Source organism: Trichosurus vulpecula, chromosome 7 (genome assembly GCF_011100635.1).
Source record: "Trichosurus vulpecula isolate mTriVul1 chromosome 7, mTriVul1.pri, whole genome shotgun sequence".
Classification (NCBI taxonomy): Eukaryota; Metazoa; Chordata; class Mammalia; order Diprotodontia; family Phalangeridae; genus Trichosurus; species Trichosurus vulpecula.
In genome coordinates, this window is record NC_050579.1 from 20659045 (window position 1) to 20678079 (window position 19035).

Consider the following 19035-nt stretch of genomic DNA (forward strand, 5'->3'; position numbering starts at 1 on the left):
CCTTTCCTCCTAAACCATCTCTCCTCCTAACTTCTCTCTCTCTCTGTTGAAGGAACCGCCAGTCACTGCTAGTCACCCAGGTTTCCAACCTGAGTCTTCCACCCTTTTTTACAAGCTAGGTGTGTTGCAGTGTTGAAGGCAGCTAGGTGGCGCAGTGGATAGAGCAAAGACTCATCTTCATGAGTTCAAATCCAGCCTCAGACACTTAACTAGCTGTGTTACCCTGGGCAAGTCACTTCACCCTGTTTGCCTCGGTTTCCCCATCTGTCAAATGAGCTGGAGAAGGAAATGGCAAACCACTCTAGGATCTCTGCCAAGAAAACCCCAAATGGGGTCACAGAGAGTCAATCCTGGAAAGACACAACAGCTATTGCAGTAGACAGAGCTCTGGGCCTGGAGTCGGGAACACTCAAATTCAAATCCAGCCTCAAACACTAGCTGTGGCTCTGGGCAAAAAAGTCACTTCGACTTCTGTTTGCCTCAGTTTTTCTTAGCTATAAAAATACCTCTCAGGGTTAATTCGAGAATCGAAGGAGATAATATTTTGTAAAGCACTTAGCACACGGTAGGAGCTATATAAATGCTTCATCTCTTCTGGCTCCCACTTTCACTTACCACCCTTGTTGATTCTACCTCCTCGACATCTAATTCTCCGTCCTCTTCTCTATTCCTGCCGCGTCTACCCCAGCCCAGGCTTTCATGACCGCTCACCTGCATTACGTCAATAGCCTCCAACCCGGCTCCTAAAATCTAGTGTCCTCCTTCTCCGATCCAGCCCATCGATAGTCATGAAGCAGTTTCGCTGACTCCCCTTTGCCTAAAGGATATTATCAAAACTACTCCGGCATTTAAAGCCTGTCGTGAACCGACTCTAACTTGTCACTATGGCCTCACATGCACTCTGGGCTCCTACCACACCAGCCTAATTTCTATTCCCCATGCAGGGAATTTCATCTCCCGCCCCTAGGCTTTTGTAGAAAACTGGTCCCCATGCCGGGAACACACTCCCTCCTCATCCCTACCTCTTGAAGCTCTTCACAACATTCTTCTGCAGTGCTACCACTCCTGTTTCCCCCTAGTTATTTGTCCCTGCCTCCCCTTGCCCCCGCCAGTTACTGTGTATTTCTTCTGTGTCTCTCCTGCATCTCCTTCTATGAACATTCTATGGTCTCTAAGTAGGAAGTGAGCACTTTGAGGGCAGACGGTCTCCCTGCAGTCTTTATACGTCCGACCCCTAACACATTATCTATCTCATTAATAAAAAATGTTTGTTGATTGATTAACAATTAAACTCCAGGGAAGGGTACAGTTTTGGGAAACGTTATGTTGTTGCTGCGCTTTGTTCTCCAAGATGACCGTGGCAGCAGGGAGGTGAGGCCGTGACTTGCAGGTGAATTGGATTTCAGCGAGGGAGGGCTGTGCAAAGTCACCAGCCTCACTTTCTCCTCCGGAGCCATCTGGGTCCAGTGGCCGGATATAGATCAGGACGACTGGAGATGGCCCCAGATGCAGCAGGGGACCTTGGTCTTTTTAAGCCAAGGTCTTTCCCCGGGTCTCAGTTTGACTGAGGTAACACCCATTCAGTGATTAAGGCTAGGTAAGAAATGAGGCAAAGAATAGCCTCTTTTACCTAGTCAAAAAAAAAAAAGAATCATAATAACCTTTGGGAAATGAAGCTTCTCTTGTAACCACAGCCTATGAGGTCTAGACAGACTATAGACCAATTAGGAGAATCAGGAAAGGGGCTGAAGGCTGTGGAATTTTTTATAGAGGTAGACAAAGGCAGTCACAACCTCTTAGAAGTGCGCCCATGCAGGGGGTGCAGCAATCAGATTAGGTAAGGATAATGAGAGTGGGGGTGGAGGAGCCCAAGTCCCCAGGGTGGCAAGGGCTGCATTCCCAGCTTCATCAGTCATTCCACCTGGCTCCCCTCCTCCCTGTGGGGTGTGGAGCCTGGCTAAACCAGCCTGAATCGATCTCCTCCTCTTGGTCTAGGAATCTAGGAATCTCCCCCCTTATCCAGCACTGCACTCCTTGTGCAATGGTGTGGCAGCTGTAATCGTGGCCCAGGAAGCTTTTACCAGATACCTGCTGCCATCGCCAGGGCCTTGTGCTTCCCCGGACAGGCTGTGAGGAAGCGTTCCCTCCACAAGGAACTAGGGTCCCAGAGTCACATTCTTGAACTAGAAGGCACCTCTCAAGTTATGGCCCCCCCCAGATGTGTCCCAACAAATGCCATGTGGCCACATCTGTGGCCCAGTGGAAAGAACGGTGGCTTTTGAAATCGATGAGGATCTGGGTTCAAATCCTGTCTCTGCCATTGTGTGAATTACCTGTGTGATCCTGGCAATTTCCTCTAATCTCCCTGAGCTCTCAGGCTTCTCATTTGTGAATGGGTTGGACCAAATGGACCCTAAGATCCATTCCATTGATGATCCTATGTCTGTTTGTTGTTGTGATTTGCCACCCGACAATGGATCCACGTACTGAGTAGGAGTGGTAAGTAAGTTTTGGCAGCCTCAAGGACATCTGGTGTGATGGACAGCCTCTGTCCTCTGGGTGCCCCAGATCTGCCCGAAGGAAGCCCCTGTGCTGATGGGGACGTACAACCCCTGCTCTCAGCGAGTCCCTGGTGGGAAGGGGAAGGCCAGGGTCTCCTAAATAATGCCATAAACTCCTGCAATCCTTGGGGGGATGGGGCAGGCAGAGCCCTCCACTCCTGAATGAAGGAAGGATACGGCTCAGCAAGTAGATAGAACCCTTTGGGAGAAGGAGCAGAGGGACCGACCCTCAGGCAGTCCGAGGGGGAAGGGGCTTGATGAGGAGAGAAGCGGGGAGGAGCTGCTCCCCCGTGAAAAAGAGAAACTGATACAGATTGGAAAATCAGGGAAGGAAAAGGGAGGCACCCAGCAGGGCTGCTATTGTTAACGTGAATGAATTAAAACCAACTTCTCCGTGAGTGCCAAACAAGCAAACGAATAAATTAAAATTATTCCAGGTATGGAATTTACTGCCTAAAGGGCCACTGGGGTGATTAAGAAGGTCCATAAGCCTAGGAGAGCTGTGAGCACAGATGCTTGACCATTGCAGGGGACGGAGTGGGGGGAGGGGGGAGAGGGAGAAGGGAGGTGGTGGTGGGGAGGGGGAGGTGTTCCTTTATTCAGGAATCAGAAGATCTGACCTTGCTACCTCCTCTCCCCTTCCCCAATTTCTCCAGTTACCCCTGGAGAGCTTGGGAGATGGAGGACACCTGGGGATGGGGCGAGGCTGGGGAGGAGGAGGCTTCTTCGATCCTTTCTTTCTCCTCCTCTTGGTACCCCCTCCAGCATCTTCTACTCTTCTTTTCCTTCCAGGGTCCTCCTGCTCACAGCCGAGCAGCTGGAGCTGTGAAAAGGCCGAGGGGTTGAAAGGGAATCACCAGACAATGGGGAAAAGCTTATTTAGCCAGGAAGAGGGTAAAGGGAGGGGGAAGAGAAAAGATCGGGAGGAAGGTGGGGAGGGGGGCTCCGAGTTTGTCATTAACCATAGATCTTTTTGGAATTGTGAGGCATTGCAGCTCAGCATAGAGAAATGCAGGAAGGTGGCGATAATCTGCAGGGTTGTTCTTGCAGTCAATTTGGAAGATCTCAAGTGGAGCCCCTGCAGGCATACTGATGGGGAATGGGGTAGAATTGAGAGCCTCAGGTCTGAGAAAGGGGAGACCTTGCTCCTGCTTCATGGAGCCCCTGGTCTGATGGGGGTGGGAAATAGACCCTTCCCTTATCTGATGGCGGGACAAAGTCCCTGCTCTAGGGAGCCCCTGGTCTGATGGGGGCAGGGAGGAATAGCTTTTGCCCTCAAGGAGTCTCTTGTCTAATGGGGAAATAAGACAGAACGTTGGAGCTGGAATGAACCTTAAAGGTGATCAAATACGACTCCCTCCTTTTACAGATGAGGAAACTGAGGGCCAGAGAGGTGCAGCGGCTTGCCCAAAGATCCCAGGGTCGGTTTATGCCAGGGCCTTTGCTCTCAAACCCAGTGGCTGTTTTTGATCCAGTAGCTACAGCTTCTCTGGGACATCCAAGCCGGAGGCAGGAGATGACACGAAAAGGATGGCCCAGGGTTCCATAGCTGCTTTCCACATGTTAGACACTAGAGCCAGCACCTAGTCAAAGCTGGAAGGAAGGAGTCTGAGGAGGAATGACATGCCCCAGGAATGTCCGTTGTGAGGAGTGACTTTGTTCCACCTGGAGGGAAGTGCCAAAGGCTGAAGTTCCAAATGGGTACTCAGTAATTACCAGATGGAGTGACAGATCCCAAGTGAGCTCTTAGGGGGGTCTTCATACATTTGTTTCATAAAATGTTGGAGTTGGAAGGTGCTTTAGAGCTTCCCTTGTAGCATCCATGGTCACTCTCACACGTGGGCCCTCCGTACCTATCCTAGGTTTGAAGTTACTTTGGGCATCAGTATCCATTCAAAAACGTCTATGAGCCCCCACTGATATTTGCTTTTACTAGACCAGCCAAAGGACGTGTTAGCTTAAAGGAAAAAGCATTTCGTCAAAGAACTTTATGAAATAAGTGAAAAGATCCCTGAAGCACAAAGAGGTACACTCTCCCAGAGATTATCACACCACTTGTCTAGGAGGGGACACATGTAGCAAACATATGACCAGGGTACATGCTTGATGGGACACATGTGTGTCAGGAACAACTCATGACTCCCAAGCTTCAGCGCTGCCTGTTTCATCTGGTGATGTCCTTGAACAAGCTGCTCCCTCGTCTGAGCTAGGGCGCTCTACTGCTCTGGTCTCTCTGCTATGCTGCTCATTATTGGGTGTGTTTGCTGGGTGTCTCCACTGGGCTGCTCATCTCACTGCTGCTGGCTGGTGCCAAAGGCTGATCTTAAGTGCTCTGTGGCTTCCTCTCCACACGGTTGGTCATGGGCTAGGTGGGGAGGGGGTGGTCTGAGGAGGAGGGAGGAGAGGAGGGACTGGCAGCTCTTTAGTCCATAGCCCAGGGGCTATCCTTAGCTTTATCATGAAACAGACACTACTAGGGGCATTCACCCAGCCAGCTGGCAATTTTAAAAGCCTGTTCTTTTATCCTTTGGTCTTATTTTAATCTCTTAGTTGGACTCTTACCTGAATTCTAGTCAGAAAGTTCCTTTTAATTCCTGTCATTCCTGAGCTCTGACAACTCACTCCCAGAGCCTCCATTCAGCAGAACTGCAAAGAAGAAGCTGGGCCAAGCTGTGGTGAGGACACTCCTCTCAAGCACCATTAAGTTCCTGGGGCTCCACACCAATCACAGGAGTTGGGTTAGATGGTAAAGACCAAAAGGGCTGGTGACTTTGATCTTATTCCACACTCCCCACCCCCAAGCACCACCAAAATTACTGTTTTCCTACAGGATAATCCTCTGGTTCCCAACCTTGGACCACGGATCCTGTATTGCAAGAGGCGTTTGAAACCACATGCATACCAGGTATGGTCATCTATATCTGTAGAATGGATAAGTGATACATCTTGCACATATCTCTATATGACTTTTTCAGATGTATGTCAATGCTTGAGAAAACACCAATTCATTTAAAAGCTTTGCTAAGTTCCTAGAAGCTTCTTGTCCTTATGTCTCTTAATCAGTGAACACGATAGTGTAATTACTTTCACATGGGGCAATTAGGTGGCTCAGCGGGTAGAGTGCCAGCCTAGGAGTGAGGAGGACCTGAGTTTAAATCCTACCGTAGACCCAGGGCAAGTCACTTCACACTCTTTGTCTCAGTTTCCCTGTCTGTAAATGAGCTGGAGACAGAAATGGCAAACTGCTCCAGTATCCTTGCCAAGAAAACCCCAAATGGGGGTCACAAAGAAACAAAAATAATTCTCCTATGAGGGTTCGAGAATTTTTTTCGTGTGTCTCCTGATTGGTCTCTCTGCTTTAAGCCTCATTTCTTATTATCCATCTTTCACACAGCTGCCCAAATGATTTTCCTAACGTGCAGGTCAGACTCCTTCTCAATCAATATCACTGGATTCCTCTTGCCCCTAGGATCCAATATAAATGTCTTTATTTTGCATTTAATACTCTTCCTAATCTGGCCCCCACATGCTCTTCTGGCCTTCTCACATATCACCTCCTGCCCCCTTCACTCACACTCCCTTGGGCCAACCCAACTGGTCTTTTATCTGTCCTTCATATGAGGCACTATCTCCCATTTGCGTGTCTTTGCGCAGGCTCTCCTTCATGCACAGAATGCACTCCTTTCTTTTCTGCCACTCAGAATTCCTGATTTTCTTCAAGGCTCAGTTCAAGCATTACCTTCTATTATCCTTTCCTGATCTTAGGTGGCACAGTGTATAGAATACTAGGCCTGGAGTTAGGGAGACCTGAGTTCAAATCCAGCCTCAGACACTACCTGCATGACCTTGAGCAAGTCACTCCATCCTGTTTGCCTCAGTTTCCTCATCTGTAAAATGAGCTGGAGAAGGAAATGGCAAACTGCTCCAGTGTCTTTGCCAAGAAAATCCCAGATGGGATCACAAAGAGTCAGGACTGAAAAACCACTCAACAACATCCCCTCGCCCTGGGTAGAATGTAAATACTTAGGGGCAGCTAGGTGGCACAGTGAGTAGAGCGCCAGCCCTGGAGTCAGGAGGACCTGAGTTCAAATCCAGCCTCAGATACTTGACACACTTACTAGCTGTGTGACCTTGGGCAAGTCACTTAACCCCAATTGCCCTGCCCTCCTCCCTCCAAAGAAAAAGAAAAGAATGTAAACAGTTGAGAACAGGGACTGTATTTTGTTGCGTGCATCCAGCGTCTCCCAGAGTGCCTGGCGTTTAGTAGGCACTGAATTCCTCATCACCAAAGCCTGTGTCGTTCTTGCGCTGAACCTTCGTTCTGTGTTTGGTCCACTGAATGATCCGGACGAATTCTTGTCCACATTTTCATGCTTTTTGGATTGGATGACATTGACATAAACCTTGCCTCAGTCATCCCTAACAGTCAGGAGAATAACCAGGTCAACAGTCAGTCAGGAGAGACTTTTTGGATGGGGAGTTTGAGACTAAGAGAGGCCATGGAAAAGCACAAAGCTTCACTTGGACTCTTGGAAGCCCCAGAGCCCTGACAGGGGAGGTGTTTTGTCTCATCATACACTGGCTGTCCTTCACATTCAGAATTTCCTCCAAGCCTCAGCCTCCCCTCCTTCCCAGACCAAACCCCATTTTATGCCAACAGCCCTAACAAGCTCTCTCTGCTTGTCAGACGGCCAGGACTTTGGGTTCCTGGATTCTGGTAACAGTCTCCATTCATCATAAGCATTAAGCTGAAGGGACATAGCATCAGAGAAAAATCGATTAACCCAGAAATATCTTGCCCTTCCAGACAGACGACTTCCCAGCACGGAAGTGCTGAGGGTGCAGCCAGTGAAGCCACAAGCCAGGGCTAAGTGCAAAAGAGGAGGGGGTGGGGGTGGTGGGGAGGGGCTAGCCCTGAGGCTCTGAAAATGTGGACAAGAATTTATCCCGATCGCTCAGTAGATTAAACACAGAATGAAGGTTCAGAGCAAGAACGATGCAGGAATTCAGCAACAGGGGTGGGGAGATCCATGGGAGGGAGGGGTGCTTAGCACTGAGAGGGGATCTCAGTGCCTGTCCTGGAGATATCATGTCACAGATGGGCACTAAGGGTCCAGAATTGGTGACCAACTGCCTGACTGATCACTGTGGGCGGAATCTCAGTGCTGGAGCCTGAAACTGAGCACCAGGGAGAGAGCCTCAGCATCAGAGACAGAGAATGGGGCTCAGTGCTGGAGATGGGGACTCCATTGCAGGGATGCCAACTTATTGTTGTAGAGGGGGACCTGAAGGATCAAGAGAGCAGCTAGTGTCAGACACTGGCTCTCTGTGCTGAGGACCAGTGAATGGCTTTGTGCTGGGGCTGCATCAGAAATAGAGGCTCAGAGACTAAAACGTGGGCCCCAAACTGGGGAACGTAGCTCAGTGCTAGGGATGTGAGATTGATGTCAAATCAATTTACTTCCCCCCAAATAACCTATTATTAAGTAAATCAATGTCAGTGGAAGGTGCCCATTTCTCAGGAGGGGGTCTGAATTACAGGGCTCACTGCCAAGGACGGGAGCTCAGTGTCAGGGATAGATTCCAGTTACGGGGATGGAAACTCAATGTCAGAGATGGAGCCTCACTGTCTGGTGGGGGAGGAGCACTCAGTGCTGAGGATGAGGATGCAGCATCAGGGATGGGGACCTCATCTGGTTATGGGAACTCCGTGATAGAGATGGAAGCTTATGTTCTAGGGAGGGATTGTGTCTTGGGCGTGAACGGCGCTTGTTAGTACAGATGTGAGTCAAGATTGAGGGCTTGGTTAATGGGATGGGGGTTTAGTGTGGAGAAAGGGAGCTCTGTTCCGGTGATGAATTAGTGACAGAGATGGGTGCCTCAGTGGCACCCTGCTTGGGAGGGGGGCTCAGTGATGGTGCTAGTCTTGGGGATAGGGCCTCAAAGTAATGAATAGGGACTCAACATCGGTGTCGATGACAGAAGATCCAGGAGCTGGGAAGCTCAGTGATTAGGGATAAAGGCTGTTTCAGGTTCAGGTTCAGGTTCAGAAATGAGGGATCATTATTGCAGACAGGAGCTGAGAATCACATCTCTCCGCTTTGTTCCACCCATGACAACAATATAATTCATGTTCTCATCCCCTCTCACCTGAGCTACTAAGGCAGCCCTTGACTTGTTCTTACTATTTCCAGTCTTCCCCTTTCTGAACCAGCATCCACATGGCTACCAAAATAATATTCCTCATGTCCAGGTCTGGTCACTTCACCAGTTTTCAGAGACTCCGTTTAGCTAGGACAAACTCTTCAATTTGACTTTTAAGACCAAGGGTGGGGAACCTGCAGCCTTGAGGCTATATGTGGCCTTCTAGGTCCTTGGGTACAGCCTTTTGACTGAGTCCAAGTTTTACAGAACCAATCCTTTTATTTCGATAAAAAAAAAACCCCAAGTGAAAGTAGAGCTGAATGCCTTGGAGAGTCCATCAGGGCTGGATTTGGGGCTTGGCTTGAGACCTCTGACTCTGAGAGGGGAGACCATGTGCACCCTGCTCACATCTGTCTTCTGTTTGCACTTGGTACCTGTGTCTGTCCCTGGCCCTCATGTGGTACCTCTCCTCCGCCCTCCTCCTCCTGCTCTCACTTCTCTGTCCCCCGTCCCTATGTGTCCTTGAACTGTGTGCCAGTCCCTCTCTGCACAGGGGTAAGACCCCCTTTCTGCCTCCCTCCCTTCCCCAAGTCCCCAGGCAAATTCACATTATGTAAAAATCACTTTACATGAAGATCTGTAGAATGGTGCACTTATATAAAGTGAGAACCATCTGTACTTATTTGTTACAAGGAAGAGTTTCTATTTGGAGTGTGGGAAATGAGTTAGTAGGTAGTGATAGAGATGAGGGAAAAAGGAAAGAAAGAAACATCAATAATACATTTTAAAATAAAGAAAAGTTCAGAAGAAGATGCAAATGTGGCAATTTAGTTAGTAGCTTCTTAAATTGAAAATTATACTTGTTAAAAAAACAGACAACGCACAGCAAAAGTTCATATACAATTCTCTTTTTGTTCCATAGCTTTTGAAAAATTGTTCTTTGTTGATTATTAAATAATTAAATTTAATCATTTAGATTAAATAATTTAAATATTAAATAAAATTATATAAAATTTTTAAGGGGGTATAAAGAGTATTTGGGAGGAGGGCATGGTCAGCCATTTCAAATGCTTCAGAAAGGGGGCAAAGATGAGTACTGGAAAAAGGACATCACATCTGGCAATAAGAGATCATTAGGAACCTTGCAGACATGAAGTTTCAATATTGGGTAAGGGTCTATGGCCAGAAACGGGACTACAGTCAGGGATGGGGGTTGGTGACAGTGGCTGGGGCTCTGTGTTGGGAAAGGGGCCTCAATATTACAGGGATGAAGGGCTATTTTCAGGAACGGGAGTCCATTATTGCCAAGGGATAGGGGCTCAGTGGGTGGGAGGGAGGAAAGAATATTCAGTGTCAGAGACGAAGGTTTAGTATTGCTGGTGGGGGCTCGGTGCTAATAAGGGAGAGCTTGGCATCAGGAATGAGGGCTCTGCATCAGGAATGTAAACATAATTCTAGGGATCAGGACTCAATGTGAGGGAGGGAGACTCAGTCCTATAGAAAAAGGTTCAGTACCCAGGATAGACTCTCAATATTTAGAAATGGAGTTCAGTGCCCAGAGCTGGATCTCCATAACAGGGTGAGAGTTCAGTGATGTAAATGGGGGCTTAGTGCAGGGCAATGGGAGCTCCTACACAGGGCTGAGATGAGAGTTCAGGGTCAAGGATGGCATGAGATATCAGAAATGGGGGGGGGTCAGTGATTGAGGAATGTATTCAGTGCTAGGAATTGAGGCTCAGTGCTGGGGTTTGGGACTCAGCTAGAGATGAATGGCTCAGGGCTTAGAATGGAAACCTAGTGTTGGCTTGTAGGCCTGGGGGCCTTACTAGCTCTGTGACCCCCTAGGCAAGTCACTTCACCTGTTTGCCTCCATGTCCACATCTGTAAAATGGGCATCCTACCTCCCAGGGAGATAATTGTAAAGTACAGTGTCTAGCCTAGTAAGGGCTGCATAAATGTTAGCTATTATTACATATTTATGCCTATGCATATACTTTTTGTGTGTGTATACATATATATGTTATATAAAACTTCAAGTTTACAAGGCACTTTCTAGCATTTGTCTCTCATAACAACCTGTGAAGTAGGGGGACCAGGGCCTGCAAAGCTCAATGGGGATGCGTGAGAAGGCTGTCCAGGCAGCCCAGGTTAAAAGCAAAAGGAAACAGACCAAATCTGTTCCATTTACACAGTGGTTTGGGTCTTTTTAAATGGCAGTAGTAGGTTGTGAAGTGGGGTGTGAAAATACATTATCCCCTTTTTGCAGATGAGGAAACTGAGTCTCAGAAAGGCAAATTAACTGGCCCTAAGGCCTTTCTTCTCAGCGTCCTTAGCCAGGATAACTGGTACACCCCCCTCCCTATTTTTTAGAATGAGAAAGTGAGGCACAGAGAAAGGCTCCAACTGACCTCAGATCACACAGCAGCCCAGTGGCGGTGGGATTCCTGCTCCCCTCAGGTCCTACCCCCTCTGGCTCTGATCACTGTGACTGCTAGGGCCCAGCTCTTCCCTGCATTGCAGTAGAGAATGGGACGCCTGCACTCTCTGGGGTGGAGCCAGGGCCCTGCAGCTCAATCTCAGCCCCAACCCCTGTGCTGCTGCAGCCTCTGCTGGAGAGGAGCCCAGGGCAGAATCTCTCCTCAAACTGAGAGAAGACTCACGAGAGGGCAGCCGAGGGAAATCAGAAATGGGGCTGGGAGATCTGGGCAACTTACCTAGCTCCTAACCACACCCCCCTTCCTTCAAGAGGACCTCTTCTTCCTCAGACACCTGCAACAGAGGGAAGACAAATGGAAAGGGCCCTGGCTTCAAGCCTGATGCTTGCTGGATGTGGAATGTTGAATAATTAACTTAAGCTCTCTGGTTCTCAGTTCCCTCATCTGTAAAATGAGAAAGTTCCACTATGAGCTGTAGGGACCTTTTAGCTCTAATATTCTGTTGTTCTCTGTTCTTTTCCTTTAGAAGCTTATTTCCCTGTCAGACCAGGATGGGAGATGAGAAGGGCAGGATAAACCTATAAGTGAGGAAGTCTTGTAGCAGGAGCAAGGGAAATAGAAATCACCTCATCCATCCATCTATCTGTTCATCCATCCATCCATCCATCCATCCACCCACCTACTCTCCCATTTATCCATCCATCTATCCATCCATCCATCCATCCATCCATCCATCCATCCATCCATCCATCTATTCATTTATCCATCCATCCATCCATCCATCCATCCATCCATCTATTCATTTATCCATCCATCCATCCATCCATCCATCCATCCATCCATCCATCCATCCATCCATCTACTCATCCATCCATCCCTCTATCCACCTATTTGTTCATCCATCCATCCATCCATCCATCCATCCATCCATCCATCCATCTATTCATTTATCCACCCATCCATCTATCCATCTATTCATCCATCCATCCATCCACCCATCCATCCATCCATCTATTCATCCATCCATCCGTCCATCCATCATCCAGCCAGCCATCCAACCATCCAGCCATTCATTAATTCATCCATCTAGCCATACATCTGTTCATCCACTCGTTCAAACACGCTTTGATTATACTCCTAATTCAGGAAGAGCAAAGCACTGCGCCAGGCACCGGGGGACATACAAAATTTTAATGACATGTCCCCTCGCCCCCATGGAACCTATGGTCACCTCTAACATTAAAGGGCAATTTAAGTGTGATGTTTTATTTGGGGCTGTGGTGGAAAATGTTATTTTGTTTAGTTTTTTAATGTGTGAGAAGCCATCAATGATCAATAACCAACAAACACTCCTTAATAATGATAGCTAGAGTTTGTATGGAAATTACAAATCAAGAAACTAACAATTCACTGGGAGATGGGTGAGGGGTGGATGCATCATGTATGCAAGTAATGTGAGGAGGGAAAGACACCTGATGAGAACAGGACAGCTTCACTGAGAAAGAGATGCCTGAACTGAGCTTTGTCTAAAGAGAAGTATTCTGAGAAGCCAAGGTTAGGTGAGAACCATGTAGGCAAGGGGCACGGCTTGGGTAAATGCCCGGTGGGAGGAGATGTAATACTAAGGTTAGGGAATAGGAAGTAGGGAAGTTTGGAATGCTGTCTGTGTGGAGAAGAGGCCTTAGGGCAAGTTAATTCACCATTCTGAGACTCAGTTTCCTCATTTGCTACTCAGGTTGCCATTTGAAAAGACCCAAGCTATTGTGTAAATGGAACAGATTTGGTTTGTTTCCTTTTGCTTTTAAGCTGGGCTGCCTGGACAGCCTTCTCACGCATCCCATTGGGCTTTGCGGACCCTGGTCCCCCTACTTCACAGAGTTGTTATGAGAGGCAAATGCTAGAAAGTGCCTTGTAAACTTAAAGTTCTGTATAACTTTTATATATATATGTATACAAACGTATCATATATACACATGCACATGTAATAATAGCTAACATTTATGCAGCACTTACTGTATGCTAGGCACTGTGCTTTACAATTATTATCCTGTTAGAGCCTCCTGATAACCCTGGGAGGCAGGTGCTATGATTACGCCCATTTTACAGTTGAGGAAACTGAGGCAGACAGGTGAAGTGACTTGCCTAGGGGGCCACAGGGCTAGCAAATATCTGAGGCTGGATTTGAACTCAGGCCTTCGTCCTTCCGAGCCACTGCCTGGCTGCCCGCATATGTGTGTGTAGATGACACATTCTTTGAAGAACAGGACCTGTGGTTTCTTGCTATGCGGAATTCCTGAAAAGGAAGCTCCCTTTCCCACTGCTGATTTCTGCTTCCCTTAGAGAATTGCCTGGAGTCAGGTGACTTGGCCAAGGTCCCACAACCAGTGTGTCTCAGAGGCAGGATCGAGAGGAGGCCTTCTTGACTTAGAAGACAGCTCTCTATCCAGTGTCTAACGTGCCACATAAACGTAGTGTGTGCGTGCGTGCGTGTGCGTGTGCGTGTGCGTGCGTGTGTGTGTGTGTGTGTGTGTGTGTGTGTGTGTGTGTCCCAAATGGGATTACAAGGAGTCCGACAGGACTGAAACAACTGAACAACAACACACACACACACACACACACACACACACACACACACACACACACACACATATACACACACCATATAAATCTGTCCTCTGGGTTAAGAAGGGGTATCAGAGCTGTCTGATAAGAGTGTAGCAAGCTCCTGGGGTCCTTTTGCCCAGCCCGTTGCCGGTTCATGGCTACCCTCCCATTCTCCCGTCCCTTTGGATACACAAGCCTGACCCAGGGTGTCTTGGGTAACTTGTGAAATCTGTGTTTTTGGCACCTACCCCTTCTCCCAGAGGCCTCCATTTCCTAGGACAGGCTCTCAGCTGTCCATATCATCCTTTCCGAGGTGATGACTGATAAGGCTTAAGACATTCCCCCTCCACGGGGTGTCTGTTCTGGGAAAGGGGACTCTTGGAGGACGACTCCAAGGAATGAGGTCTAATGGGGCCTGACCATCCAAGTGGGAGAATGATTTGGAGGGCAGCTGCTCACTTCAGCTACCCACAGGCCTGTTTACTTCCACCCCCCTCCTCTTTCTAGTTCCAGACCTAAGCAACCTTCCTAGTGCTGTCAGAGGTTCCTCTCTGCACCCCTCCTCCCCTCCTTAACTCCCCATCCCACTCCCTCCATCTAGTCCTCTCTAATATCTGCTTGAACTGGGACCTCACAGGTATTTGGCCCAACCCCCTCATTTTACAAATGAGGAAACTGAGACCAAGGGAGATAGTGACCTGACCAAGGTCACACAGGCAATAAGTGGGATTTGAACCAAGGTCTTTGGACTCTGGTAGTATGCTTGCTTGCTGTGATGACTGGTTATCTCCTCAAGAGGACATGCCCAGACTTTGCCCGTCTTGCTCCCCTATAGCTGTGGCCTTCCCTCATTAGAATGCCGTCTCATTTGCTTGCATATGTGATCCCAGCACATAGTGCCATTCCTATGATGCAGTTATGCCTTAATAAATCCTTTCCTCACTAGTTCATGAGTTTAAGCCTCCCAACCCTGGGGGCCCTTGGGAGAAGCTTTTGGGAATGAGTAAGAGACCTGAGGCTCTCTGCAGGGGCTGAGTTTTGGGCACGGGGCTTTGCCTCCTTGGATCCACCAGGCCCTCCCTCCCATCCTCCTGCCCTCCCTCCCTGTCTGGGTATGTGGTCAGACAGAGCAGGAAGGGGTCCTAGAGGCATCTAGGTGTCCCCAAAGGAGGAAGATGGAGCCCCCAATGGCAAGATGACTTGGGACCTGGGGCGGCTTGGTTCAAATCCCAAGCATCCAAGCACTGAGCCTCCGCTGATCTCACCTGAAGGGGCTTCCTCCCTCTGTAACACTAATTCTCTGATTTCACTCCTCTTCCTTCTTTCCACTTTCCAGATGAAGAAGGTGAGGCCCAGAAAAGCTAAGAGACCCACCTGCAGGCCCATGGGGAGTGGAAGGAGCACAGCAGGGCACTGAACTCAGCTCCTTCAGCTCCAACTCCAGGATGCCACTAGGGCTTGGTATTAAAAAGGAAAAAAAGCCTAATGGGACCCTCCCCCAGCAGGCACTTCCCTCTCCCCACCCCTGCCCCGATCTGGGACACCTCCATCCCAAGATGCTTCCCAGTGACCAAAGCTACAATGACTCTCACTTAGGGTCAACTCTGAGCTATGGGGATCTTCCCTTTTCTGGGCACTTGCCTAATGCAAAGGGAATGTGGGGGGTTGGGCTGGACTGGAGCTGAGCCAGCTGAGCTGAAGAGTCACTGTTTCCATTGTACTGTCAGGATCCCTAGCAGGCAGCCCTGGGTCTGGGCCCCTGCCTCTCCTTCCCCATGGGCTGGGACTGAGACTTCTCATCTAAGGAATATTCTGGAGAATTTATTGTTCTAGAATGAGAACTTTGGGTAATGAAATCCCTGAGGCCCCAGGCTGAAGGCAGAGACCCAGCCTTTACCCTCAGGGAGGCCCTGGTCTGATGGAAGAATAGGGAAAAGACACACAATTCAGAGCAACTTACAAAGAAATGCACATTAATATATTGGCCAAATCCTGTTATATCAAATAAGGCCTGGTGGCCAGGAGACAGCTCTGATCGCTTGGGTCTGCTGGCCTATGTGGGACCTCCACAATCAGGGTCCTTTTGATTAGTGTTCTCTGAAGCATCTCTCCAGCCTTAACGCAAAACTGGACGCCTCGTTCCTCTTCCCGTCAGGAAGTAGCTAGCTGAGCTAAGAGTCACTGTCCTGCACGTGCAAACATTTCAGTCCTGGGACTTTATTCTCGGCCCAGGATCTCAAAGGCTGAGAGGCTCTCAGATCCCTGCTTTGCTCTGAATCAGGCCCTTATGACTCTCCTGATTGTCTGACAGACTGTTCCACAGGCCCAGGATCTTGGCTCTTGTTGGCACTGGGTCACTGTGGCCCAATGAGGGCTGTGTCTCTCCATCACTCCCATCTCCTTACTTTCTCCATAATGATTTTTTTTTTTACTTGCCTGTAAAGCACCAGGCAGAAGTAAAGCATCTAGTTGACTCATTCCCCAAGCTGCCCCTTTCCAGGTCTCTCTTGGGGGATCTACGGAGGTGCCATAGTTTCGGGTGGCTCAGATGGTATATGGTCTTCCTGCATGTCTTCCACAGCAGCCAACTCTCCACTGAGGCATCCGCCCAACGCTGAATGAAATCCTGCTATCAGGGGCTCTACTTCCCACTAAGCATCAGGTCTCCAATGACTGGGCAACCGTGGTGGCTCCCTAGTCCTGGGAGAAAGGCAAAGCACTGACTTTGGTAGTGGTCAGTCAGTCAATAAATATTTATTAAGCGCTTACTATGTGCCAGGCACTGCGCCAAGCTCTGGGGATATAAAAAGAGGCAAAAGGCAGTCCCTGCCCTTAAACAGCTCACCATCTAATGGGGAAGACAACATGTAAACAAATACCTACAAAACAAACTATAGACAGGATAAATAGGAAATAATTAACTGAGGAAAGGCACTAGACTTAAGAGGGGTTGGAAAAGGCTTCCTATAAAAGATGAGATTTTAGCAGGGAGGTCAGTAGGGGAAGTGGAGGAGGGAGAACATTTCAGGCATGGGAAACAGAGAAAATGCCGGTCTCCCCTTGATCTACAATCCTAAGATCCTATAAAAGCAGAGAAGGAGAAAACATAGTCCCTGCTGTGTGCTTTGTTGGGTGCCACAAGACTAACCAGCTGTATCGACTTAGCACTGTAGGAGATCGAGGAAGCGCTGTAGAAGACCGAGGGCCAAGGTGGTCAGGGAAGACTGCAGCAGGGGAGTGTGGCAATTGGGCTGGGCCTTGAAAGGTGGAGAGAGTATAGCTAGACAGAAAGGTTAAGGGAGGATCTTGTGTCACAGAGGGACAAGGTAGCATGCTACCATGGTCTTAGCGGGGTGCCCTGCAGGGAGAGCACAGGGCGGTGGGAAGAAGCCCCAGAATTATGGGAGCGGCTGTGTGGTGCAGGCTGGGGACATAGAACGGGGAGAAAGGAACCCAGAGATGCCTCTTGGTGGAATCCTGAATGTCTGTTATCTCCATCTGGGCATCCCAGCTTCCTGTTGGCTCAGGTGTTGCTAAGCAACAGTCTTTGGATTTCAGGAGAGACAAAGACAGACGGGGGAAGCAAGGAGGGGGCGATAGGGAGGAGACAGACAGGGAATTGGTTCAGACAGTGTCCATGTTCCCATTCTGAGTGCTACAGATGATCAGCAGTCTCCGCAAAGCCCCAAAACTCTAGGACAATTTGGGGCCAGCCCAGGATGCTCAGAGAATACTATCTCTCCCATAAATCATGTCACTCTCAGGGCTTCTGTTTCTGTAACAGGAGTGTGTTGGATGTGATGGTACCCAGGGTCTCTTCTACCTCTGAATCTGGGATCCTAGTCGGTCTGATGATCGATCTGATTAGGGGCTCCCCAAAGTCTGAGATGGTTATGCGTCTGCCATCAGAAGATCTCAGACTGAGTCTGTCCTTAAAGAATTAAATCTGATGGATCATGAGGCTTGTGGGAGAGGCAGTGTTCTCTGTCCTAGACTCTCTGTCAGCGATTTGGTAGGACAGAATGCCAGAGTGAGGAGAAAGATTGTCCAGTCCAACCTTCTCATTTTACACTAGGGAGAAACAGAGGCCAGGGGAGGGGGGTGGGACGGCAGGTGTAAGTAACTTGTTCAGGGTCACACAGATAGCTGCAAAGCCAGGATGAAGGTTAGGTCTGTTGGCAGCAGAAGAAACAATGGATTTGGAGTCAGAGGACCTGGGCTTAAATAGTGCCACTGATGATCACTGCCTAAGTGACTTTGGATAAATCACTGAACCTCCCTGGGCCTCAGTTTCCTCATCTGTAAAGTGAAGAGGTTGGACTAGGTGCCTTCTGAGGTCCCTTCCAGCTCCACTTCCGAAGGAAACAGGGATAAGGATTTTGGAATCCTGGGCTTTCTTCTGACCTAGCCTAGGTCTGGTTCCAGCATTTTCTCTCCTTTTCTAGAGCTCTCAATAGGGAGAAGTTGGCCAAATCTCCCTTGCTGAGTCACGGAGGGGAGGGACAGGCTAGGGCAAGCAGCCTGGCACAGTCGCTCTGGGCATCTTCCCTTTTTCCCCCTCTCCAGAGTTAATCCTACCCCCTGACTCAGATTCCTGTGACCCCATAAGAATTTTGGAGGCAGGATTGAGGGGAGGGGCAGGAGGTGTGGCATGTGAGAGGGAGAAGGAGGGCTATTTGGGGGGACGGCTTGGAGTGGCCTGTTACTAGCTGGCAGGAGTGCGCCCTGCTCCCCTGCTTGTGACCCCCCAAATTGCCTCCTGCACTCTCCTCCTCTCACCCTAAATAGGCAGGTCACAGGCTGGATCCTGCTCTCCCCAAGGGTCTCTGAGGGCTTGTTGAGTTGCCTGTTGTATGGCGTGAGCTGGGCCCTGGCAGTCCCAGAGAGAGAATCCTGGATTGTTGGAGCTGGAAGGGACCGTAGAGGTCACCTAGTCCAGTGCCCTCTTTTTTTTCAGAGAAAGAAACTGAGGCCAAAGAGGCTTAGTGATCTGCCCAGAGAGTCAGTGTCAGAGCCAGGATTCAAATGCAGATCAGCTTGTGAAGGCCGCCACTGGAGGTGATGCAGAAGGAGCCCCCAGCTTGGCCACAGACAAGGGAGGGAGAGGGGGATGTTTGTCATTACCCTGCATCATCTCTGCCCTGTGCTTGTCCTATTTAGGGTCCACTGGTGATTTTTGTCTGCCTATTTCACACAGGGGAACCTTAGTTCCCTGGCTAGATCCTGAGCTCCCAGGTAGGGCTGGTCTGGCCACATGAAATACACAATGACTGAATGAGCGAATGAATAAA